Below are 11,188 nucleotides of genomic sequence, written 5' to 3' on the forward strand. Positions count from 1 at the left end.
ATGTGGCAGTCCAAAAAAGTTTTCAAACCAGAGGAGCAGGTAGGTGGCCCTCCAGAAAAATAAAATAGATTGAGTGCCTGTATGTGGCAGTCCAAAAAAGTCTTCAAACCAGAGGAGCAGGTAGGTGGCCCTCCAGAAAAATGAAATAGATTGAGTGCCTGTATGTGGCAGTCCAAAAAAGTTTTCAAACCAGAGGAGCAGGTAGGTGGCCCTCCAGAAAAATGAAATAGATTGAGTGCCTGTATGTGGCAGTCCAAAAAAGTTTTCAAACCAGGGGAACAGGTAGGTGGCCCTCCAGAAAAATGAAATAGATTGAGTGCCTGTATGTGGCACTTCCAAAAATTGTTTAAAACAGAGGACCGGGTAGGTGGCCCTCCAGAAAAATTAAATGCATAAAGTACTATAGCTAGAGCCAGTGGGCCCTGTCAAAAAATAGCCAGTTTCCTCTGCTTTAGTGTACAAAGAGGAGGAGAAGGAGTAAAATGAGGAGGAGGAGGAGTGGATAAATTATTCAGGTTGAGCTTCCTTCACCTGGTGGAGATTGGAAATTATGAGAAATCCAGGCTTTATTCATCTTAATAAGCGTCAGCCTGTCAGCGCTGTCAGTCGACAGGCGTGTACGCTTATCGGTGATGATGCCACCAGCTGCACTGAAAACCCGCTCGGACAAGACGCTAGCGGCAGGGCAGGCAAGAACCTCCAAGGCGTACAGCGCCAGTTCGTGCCACATGTCCAGCTTTGAAACCCAGTAGTTGTAGGGAGCTGTGTGATCATTTAGGACGATGGTATGGTCAGCTACGTACTCCCTCACCATCTTTCTGTAAAGATCAGCCCTACTCTGCCGAGACTGGGGACAGGTGACAGTGTCTTGCTGGGGTGACATAAAGCTGGCAAAAGCCTTGTAAAGCGTACCCTTGCCAGTGCTGGACAAGCTGCCTGCTCGCCTACTCTCCCTCGCTACTTGTCCCGCAGAACTACGCACTCTGCCGCTAGCGCTGTCAGAAGGGAAATACTGTTTCAGCTTGTGCACCAGGCCTGCTGGTATTCATGCATTCTCACACTCCTTTCCTCTCCAGGGATGAGAGTGGAAAGATTTTGCTTGTACCGTGGGTCCAGGAGAGTGAATACCCAGTAATCGGTGCTGGAATAAATTCATTGAACGCGAGGGTCACGGGATAGGCAGCCTAGCATGAAATCTGCCATATGCGCCAGAGTACCAACGCGTAAGAATTCACTCCCCTCACTGGCCTGACTGTCCATTTCCTCCTCCTCCAACTCCTCCAACTCCTCTTCTTCTGCCCATACACGCTGAACAGTGGAGGACTCAACAATGGTCCCCTCTTGTGTCTCGCCAACATTCTCCTCCTCTTCCTCCTCATCCTCCTCCACCTCCTCCGATATGCGCTGAGAAACAGACCTAAGGGTGCTTTGGCTATCAACAAGGGAATCTTCTTCCCCCGTCTCTTGTGACGAGCGCAAAGCTTCCGACTTCATGCTGATCAGAGAGTTTTTCAACAGGCCAAGCAGCGGGATGGTGAGGCTGATGATGGCGGCATCGCCACTGACCATCTGTGTTGACTCCTCAAAGTTACTCAGCACCTGACAGATATCAGACATCCACGTCCACTCCTCATTGTAGACTTGAGGAAGCTGACTGACCTGACTACCAGTTCTGGTGGAAGTTGACATCTGGCAGTCTACAATTGCTCTGCGCTGCTGGTAAACTCTGGATAACATGGTTAATGTTGAATTCCACCTCGTGGGCACGTCGCACAACAGTCGGTGAGCGGGCAGTTGGAGGCGGCGCTGCGCTGCCCTGAGAGTGGCAGCATCTGTGCTGGACTTCCTGAAATGCGCACAGATGCGGCGCACCTTCGTGAGCAAATCAGACAGATTGGGGTATGTCTTGAGGAAACGCTGAACTATCAGATTTAACACATGGGCCAGGCATGGCACATGTGTCAGTCTGCCGAGTTGCAGAGCCGCCACCAGGTTACGGCCGTTGTCACACACAACCATGCCTGGCTTCAGGTTCAGCGGTGCCAGCCACAGATCAGTCTGCGCCGTGATGCCCTGTAATAGCTCTTGGGCGGTGTGCCTTTTATCGCCTAGGCTCAGCAGTTTGAGCACCGCCTGCTGTCGCTTAGCGACGGCACTGCTGCTGTGCCTAGAGCTACCGACTGATGGCGGCATGCCCACGGATGGTAGTTCGGAGGAGGAGGTGGAGGAGGGGTGGGAGGAGGAGGAGGCATAGTAGGCCTGAAACACCTGGACCGAGGTAGGCCCCGCAATCCTCGGCGTCGGCAGTATATGACCAGCCGCAGGGTCAGACTCGGTCCCAGCCTCCACCAAGTTAACCCAATGTGCCGTCAGCGATATATAGTGGCCTTGCCCGGCAGCACTCGTCCACGTGTCCGTGGTCAGGTGGACCTTGTCAGAAACGGCGTTGGTCAGGGCACGGATGATGTTGTCTGACACGTGCTGGTGCAGGGCTGGGACGGCACATCGGGAAAAGTAGTGGCGGCTGGGGACCGAATACCGAGGGGCGGCCGCCGCCATGAGGTTGCGAAAGGCCTCGGTCTCTACTAGCCTATAGGGCAGCATCTCCAGGCTAAGCAATCTGGAGATGTGGACATTAAGGGCTTGGGCGTGCGGGTGGGTTGCACTATATTTGCGTTTCCGCTCCAGCGTCTGGGGTATGGAGAGCTGAACGCTGGTGGATGCTGTGGAGGATCGTGGAGGCGACGATGGGTTTTTTGTGCCAGGGTCCTGGGCAGGGGGCTGACTATCAGCTGAAACAGGGGAAGGAGCAGTGGTGTGCACGGCCGGAGGTGAACGGGCTTGGTGCCACTGAGTGGGGTGTTTAGCATTCATATGCCTGCGCATACTGGTGGTAGTTAAGCTAGTAGTGGTGGAACCCCTGCTGATCCTGGTTTGGCAAAGGTTGCACACCACAGTCCGTCGGTCATCCGGTGTTTCCTTAAAGAACCTCCAGACTTCTGAAAATCTAGCCCTCGCCGCGGGAGCCCTCGCCACGGGAGCTTCACTACGTGACACATTTGGCGCTGATGCACCTGCTCTGGCCCTGCCTCTCCGTCTGGCCCCACCACTGCCTCTTCCAACCTGTTCTGGTCGAGGACTCTCCTCCGTCTCAGAAGCACTGTGTTCACCCGGCCTCTCAACCCAGCTTGGGTCTGTCACCTCATCATCCTCCGATCCCTCAGTCTGCTCCCCCCTCGGACTTCCTGCCCTGACAACAACTTCACCACTGTCTGACAACCGTGTCTCCTCATCGTCGGACACCTCTTTACACACTTCTTCCACTACGTCAAGAAAGTCATCATCACCCACAGACTGTGACTGGTGGAAAACCTGGGCATCGGAAAATTGCTTAGCAGCAACCGGACAAGTGGTTTGTGACTGTGGGAAGGGTCCAGAAAACAGTTCCTCAGAGTATGCCGGTTCAAGTGCCAAATTTTCCTGGGAGGGGGCAGACTGGGGGGGAGGAGGCTGAGGTGCAGGAGCTGGAGGAGTGCCGATTTCGGTGACATGGGTGGACTGCGTGGAAGACTGACTGGTGGACAAATTGCTCGAAGCATTGTCGGCAATCCACGACATCACCTGTTCGCACTGTTCTGGCCTCAACAGTGCTCTACCACGAGTCCCAGTAACTTCAGACATGAACCTAGGGAGTGTAGCTCTGCGGCGTTCCCCTGCTCCCTCATCAGCAGGTGGTGTCTCACCCCGCCCAGGACCACGGCCTCTGACCCCTGCAGTAGTTGGACGCCCACGTCCCCGCCCTCGTCCTCTACCCCTAGCCCCCGGGTTAAACATTTTGAAAATAAAAGTTATAAATTTAATTTTTTTTTAACTTTTTTTTGTATTTTTTAGTTTTTTTTGTTTTTTTTTGTGTTTTTTAGTTTTTAAAGCCAAACAATGCCATCCTATTGCTATGGCTATTTTCTAGCCAAGTATGAAAGCACACTGCTATGCCAGATGAGATGACGCTGAGTTATGAAAAAATAAACGTAAAATAAAAAGGAAATGGTAGACTGTGCCTAATTGAAATCCAACCCCTAATAAATTTTCCCACTTCGGTCTTTGCGATGGATATGTGCGTCACTAAGCGCTAAACACAGCGGTCGCAAGTCTCACTCCAAATTCCTGACAATTGGCTAGTATATGCACTGCAGCAAGGACAGCCACCAGCAGATCAACCAGAAATAAAATATATATAACGCTATTGTAGGCGTAAGTAAGCCGTTTGGATTCTCCTTTGGCTATTTTCTAGCCAAGTATGAAAGCACACTGATGAGATGACGCTGAGTTATGAAAAAATAAACGGAAAATAAAAAGAAACTGCCAGACTCTGCCTAATTGAAATCCAACCCCTAATAAATTTTCCCACTTCGGTCTTTGCGATGGATATGTGCGTCACTAAGCGTTAAACACAGCGGTCGCAAGTCTCACTCCAAATTCCTGACAATTGGCTAGTATATGCACTGCAGCAAGGACAGCCACCAGCAGATCAACCAGAAATAAAATATATATAACGCTATTGTAGGCGTAAGTAAGCCGTTTGGATTCTCCTTTGGCTATTTTCTAGCCAAGTATGAAAGCACACTGATGAGATGACGCTGAGTTATGAAAAAATAAAGTAAAATAAAAAGAAACTGCCAGACTGTGCCTAATTGAAATCCAACCCCTAATAAATTTTCCCACTTCGGTCTTTGCGATGGATATGTGCGTCACTAAGCGCTAAACACAGCGGTCGCAAGTCTCACTCCAAATTCCTGACAATTGGCTAGTATATGCACTGCAGCAAGGACAGCCACCAGCAGATCAACCAGAAATAAAATATATATAACGCTATTGTAGGCGTAAGTAAGCCGTTTGGATTCTCCTTTGGCTATTTTCTAGCCAAGTAGGAAAGCACACTGATGAGATGACGCTGAGTTATGATAAAATAAACGTAAAATAAAAAGAAACTGCCAGACTGTGCCTAATTGAAATCCAACCCCTAATAAATTTTCCCACTTCGGTCTTTGCGATGGATATGTGCGTCACTAAGCGCTAAACACAGCGGTCGCAAGTCGCACTCCAAATTCCTGACAATTGGCTAGTATATGCACTGCAGCAAGGACAGCCACCAGCAGATCAACCAGAAATAAAATATATATAACGCTATTGTAGGCGTAAGTAAGCCGTTTGGATTCTCCTTTGGCTATTTTCTAGCCAAGTATGAAAGCACACTGATGAGATGACGCTGAGTTATGAAAAAATAAACGTAAAATAAAAAGAAACTGCCAGACTGTGCCTAATTGAAATCAAACCCCTAATAAATTTTCCCACTTCGGTGTTTGAGGTGGATATGTGTGTCACTAAGAGCTAAACACAACGGTAGCAAGTCCCCCTGCAAATTCCTCACAATATGGTACTAGCTGCAAATAAAAAAAAAAACAGTATAACGTTATTGTAGCCCTAAGAAGGGCTGTTGGGTTCTTGTTGAATCACTCCTGCCTAACACTATTCTAATAGAACACCCTAATGCTTTCCCTGACCAGCAGCAGCTCTCTCCCTAGCGGCATCCAGACACAGAATGATCCGAGCAGCGCGGGCAGCGGCTAGTCTATCCCAGGGTCACCTGATCTGGCCAGCCAACCACTGCTATCGACGTGTAAGGGTACCACGTCATGCTGGGTGGAGTGCAGAGTCTCCTGGCTTGTGATTGGCTCTGTTTCTGGCCGCCAAAAAGCAAAACGCCGGGAGCTGCCATTTTCTCGAGCGGGCGAAGTATTCGTCCGAGCAACGAGCAGTTTCGAGTACGCTAATGCTCGAACGAGCATCAAGCTCGGACGAGTATGTTCGCTCATCTCTAGTTATTATCTAATGAAGTTTTCTAAATGGATCTCAATACCCAGATTTATCATATACACAATATTTGAAATCTCAATATGTGATTGGTCAAAACATCATTTTCTGGGCTATGTACGTACTAACCAAGTTATCAACTGTTCAGTCACCACACAAGAACACAGCAGAAAATACAGCACAAATTATTTCTTATCTTTTCTATAATATTGCAGTTATTGCAGCAATTGATTATTTATTTTTGCTTTACCTTAGTGGTGGTCACTTACATCCCCTGTAATGTGTGTGGTCTCCCTAAAACCAGAGGACCCCTACGACATAAATTCATATGCCCCCCATGACATGTTATACACACATCAGATTTATTCAACCTACATATCAGACACATAAACGTAGAACACAGTTGAACATATACATCAGAGGCACATTCTAAACAGCATTCACAAGTGTTGCAATACCATCACACACTGTGGTTCTCATGCACTTTTTTTTTGGTTCAAATAGTTTTTATTAAAGATTTTTGAATATTTCACATCATAAGGTTATACAATAACACACAACATAGTGAATGATCAAATATTACAATACAGCTACTCCGGGGCATACCCCGGGTCCATAAAGAAGAAATTTGTTACAAATAACTATTCGATCAAGAACTAGAATAGAATACTTCATCCTATGCGTATGCAAATCTGCGCATCTGTGTTCTTTTATTTGAATGATGAGATGAGAATAATGTGGACAAAATCAATCAAAGCTAATAAAACTTATAAAACAACAACAACATCAACTAGGGCACAAAGTATGTTGTGATGGTCTATAATTAGGATGTATTGCATGTTTAGTTCTTATCTTAGGGGATTTGGAGAGTGGTAGGAGATCGGCTTAGAGAAGTACAGAATTGAGAGGAAGACCAGCTATCCCAGATCAATTTAGGGTTATGTGATCTCAGGAATCCATAGGACATTGTTTCTTCATACATGTAAGCTGTATTAATTTCAATTATCAATTCCTCCCTGGTAGGAATCACCTGGGATTTCCATTTCCGAGCAATAAGGAGTTTAGCCACTGTCAGGATTTTAACTAAAAGTTTCTTATGTGGCATGGAAATTCTGGGGATCCCTATAAGTAATAGGGCTAGCAGCGGGGATCTAGGGAAGCTATAGAGGAACACTTGCCTCAAGAGGGAGAATACATTTGACCAATATGGTTGTAAAAAGGGGCAATCCCAAAATATATGCGATAATGTGCCCCTACCCCCACATCCTCTCCAGCAAAGATGGGATGAGTTAGGATATATCTGACTGAGGCGGACTGGTGTGTAATACCAGTGTAGGATTATTTTGGAAGTTAATTCTAATTGAGCCGTGTTTCTAAGTGCACTTGAAGTTATTCTCATAGACGAGCACCAACTTTGAGAGGAGATAGGTGTATTAAGTTCACGCTCCCACATTTTTAAAGGATAAAGATATTGGAATGTCATACACTGGGTGACAGTGGTGTAAAATGGTTTAATGCCCTTGCCTTTGCGAAACATTAGGGTGAAGATATCTTTATTAAAGGAGGGTTTGTTTGTCAGTTTCGATTTAATATAACGTGTTACTTGGGCATATCGTAGAAACTCTGACAATCCGTACTTTTCTTTAAGAACATTGAATGGGATAACTTTTTCCCCATCAAACAGTTGCCCACAGTGATTTACACCACCCCCCCCCCCGTCTCCCAGTTAGATAACAATAATGAGGGAATAGCTATTGTAAGGGTAGAGAGTGGGAGATCTGTCCATGTCTGTTGGTCTCCAGCTGTTGTGTGAAGGGATCTCCAGGCAGATAGAAGTGCCTTCAAAGGAGATGAGGATATGTTAGGTAAGGGGATGTTCCAAATGGATGCCATTAGAATGCTGTGTATCTCTAGCCCGCCACATATATCCGATTCAATTTGCATCCAGGGGGTCTTCTCTTTGGTATTATGCCAGAGAGAGCCTTGGGCTAGTAGGTTTGCTATATAATAAGCCTTTAGGTCAGGTACCCCCAGGCCTCCCCTGCTCTTATGTTTAATCAGAATGTGTTTAGCTAATCTTGGTTTTTTATCTATCCAAATGAATCTAGATAGCACGGATTGTGCCTTTTTCAAGAAGGAGCTGGGTATGTATATTGGGAGAGTTCTGAACATATACATTAATTTGGGTAGCAGAAGCATCTTGAACGCGGCTATACGGCCCAGCCAAGACAACTCTCCTTTTTGTAATGTTACACACTCCTTAGAGATATTGTCAAGCAAGGGAGGAAAATTGTTACGAAAAAAATTCGCAGGAGAATTAGTGAGGGTGATCCCTAGGTATTTAACTGAATTTATTTGCCAGTCCAGGGTATATTTGTTTTTCAGGAGGTGTAAGGAAGTCAGGGGGATGTGTAAAGGGAGGGCTTGGGATTTGGTGATGTTCAGTTTATAGTAAGAGTTCTTACCGAATTCTATAATTGTGTCCATGACCGCTTCCAGGGAGTTCTCTGGATCTAGCAATGTTAACAGGATGTCATCCGCATATAACGATATGAGATGGGATCTGTCCCCTATCTGTACTCCCCGAATATTTGGGTGTCCTCTGAGTAATCTAGCTAACGGTTCAATAGATAAAACAAAAATTAGAGGGGAAAGAGGACACCCCTGTCTGGTCCCGTTGGTAATATTAAAAGACTCCGATAAAGTTCCATTAGTCTCCGCGTCATAAGCCTACCCGCTTTATTGCTTTGAGAATAATAAGTGGCCTTGAGTTTCCTCAGGCATTTATCATATTGTGAGAGGAGCAAACTTCTAATCTGCATACGGATTGATGTAACTTTCTCTAGGTTGGCATGAGAAGGATTATTTTTATTTACCTGTTCAACTTGTTGTAATTGCTGAGTAAGGGTTCTTAGTTGTTTCGTCCGAATTTTATTATCAGTGCGCTCCATCTGCATAAAGGTCCCCCTTATATATACCTTGTGGGCGTTCCACAATAAAGTGGGATCTGCTATGAGGGGGAATGTAATAGTAAAGTATTCCCTGAGTTCCTTTTCAATTTGGGGTCTGTGCGAGTCATGTGCTAGATAGTAAGGGTTACATCTCCACATGTAAGACGGTCTGTCCTGAAAGCCTGTGTCAAGGGTTAACGTGACTGGAGCGTGGTCCGACCACTTGATTATCCTTATTTTTGCATCCTTAATTTGGCATAATGTGTCCCTATTAGAGATGAGCGAACATGCTCGTCCGAGCTTGATGCTCGGTCGAGCATTAGGGTACTCGAAACTGCTCGTTGCTCGGACGAATACTTCGCCCCCTCGAGAAAATGGCAGCTCCCGCCGTTTTGCTTTTTGGCGGCCAGAAACAGAGCCAATCACAAGCCAGGAGACTCTGCACTCCACCCAGCATGACGTGGTACCCTTACACGTCGATAGCAGTGGTTGGCTGGCCAGATCAGGTGACCCTGGGATAGACTAGCCGCTGCCCGCGCTGCTCGGATCATTCTGTGTCTGGATGCCGCTAGGGAGAGAGCTGCTGCTGGTCAGGGAAAGCGTTAGGGTGTTCTATTAGCTTACTGTTAGGCAGGAGTGATTCTCAAAGAACCCAACAGCCCTTCTTAGGGCTACAATAACGTTCTACTTTTTTTATTTTAATTTGCATCTAGTACCATTTTGTGAGGAATTAGCAGGGGGACTTGCTACCGTTGTGTTTAGCTCTTAGTGGCACACATATCCATAGCAAAGACCGAAGTGGGAAAATTTAGTAGGGGTTGGATTTCAATTAGGCACTAACTCAGTGTCATCTCATCTGGCATAGTAGTGTGCTTTGATACTTGGCTAGAAAATAGCCATAGGAGAATACAAAGAGCTTACTTACGCCTACAGTAGCGTTCTATATATTTGATTTCTGGTTGATCTGCTGGTGGCTGTACTTTCTGCAGTGCATGTACTAGCCAATTCTGAGCAATTTGTAGTGAGACTTGCGACCGCTGTGTTCTGCGCTTAGTGACGCACATATCCATAGCAAAGACCGAAGTGGGAAAATTTAGTAGGGGTTGGATTTCAATTAGGCACTAACTCAGTGTCATCTCATCTGGCATAGTAGTGTGCTTTGATACTTGGCTAGAAAATAGCCATAGGAGAATACAAAGAGCTTACTTACGCCTACAGTAGCGTTCTATATATTTGATTTCTGGTTGATCTGCTGGTGGCTGTACTTTCTGCAGTGCATGTACTAGCCAATTCTGAGCAATTTGTAGTGAGACTTGCGACCGCTGTGTTCTGCGCTTAGTGACGCACATATCCATAGCAAAGACCGAAGTGGGAAAATTTAGTAGGGGTTGGATTTAAATTAGGCACTAACTCAGTGTCATCTCATCTGGCATAGTAGTGTGCTTTGATACTTGGCTAGAAAATAGCCATAGGAGAATACAAAGAGCTTACTTACGCCTACAGTAGCGTTCTATATATTTGATTTCTGGTTGATCTGCTGGTGGCTGTACTTTCTGCAGTGCATGTACTAGCCAATTCTGAGCAATTTGTAGTGAGACTTGCGACCGCTGTGTTCTGCGCTTAGTGACGCACATATCCATAGCAAAGACCGAAGTGGGAAAATTTAGTAGGGGTTGGATTTCAATTAGGCACTAACTCAGTGTCATCTCATCTGGCATAGTAGTGTGCTTTGATACTTGGCTAGAAAATAGCCATAGGAGAATACAAAGAGCTTACTTACGCCTACAGTAGCGTTCTATATATTTGATTTCTGGTTGATCTGCTGGTGGCTGTACTTTCTGCAGTGCATGTACTAGCCAATTCTGAGCAATTTGTAGTGAGACTTGCGACCGCTGTGTTCTGCGCTTAGTGACGCACATATCCATAGCAAAGACCGAAGTGGGAAAATTTAGTAGGGGTTGGATTTCAATTAGGCACTAACTCAGTGTCATCTCATCTGGCATAGTAGTGTGCTTTGATACTTGGCTAGAAAATAGCCATAGGAGAATACAAAGAGCTTACTTACGCCTACAGTAGCGTTCTATATATTTGATTTCTGGTTGATCTGCTGGTGGCTGTACTTTCTGCAGTGCATGTACTAGCCAATTCTGAGCAATTTGTAGTGAGACTTGCGACCGCTGTGTTCTGCGCTTAGTGACGCACATATCCATAGCAAAGACCGAAGTGGGAAAATTTAGTAGGGGTTGGATTTCAATTAGGCACTAACTCAGTGTCATCTCATCTGGCATAGTAGTGTGCTTTGATACTTGGCTAGAAAATAGCCATAGCATTAGGATAGCATTGTTTGGTTTTAAAAACTCAAAAAA

The sequence above is a fragment of the Engystomops pustulosus genome, chromosome 6, assembly GCF_040894005.1.
Source record: "Engystomops pustulosus chromosome 6, aEngPut4.maternal, whole genome shotgun sequence".
NCBI lineage: Eukaryota > Metazoa > Chordata > Amphibia > Anura > Leptodactylidae > Engystomops > Engystomops pustulosus.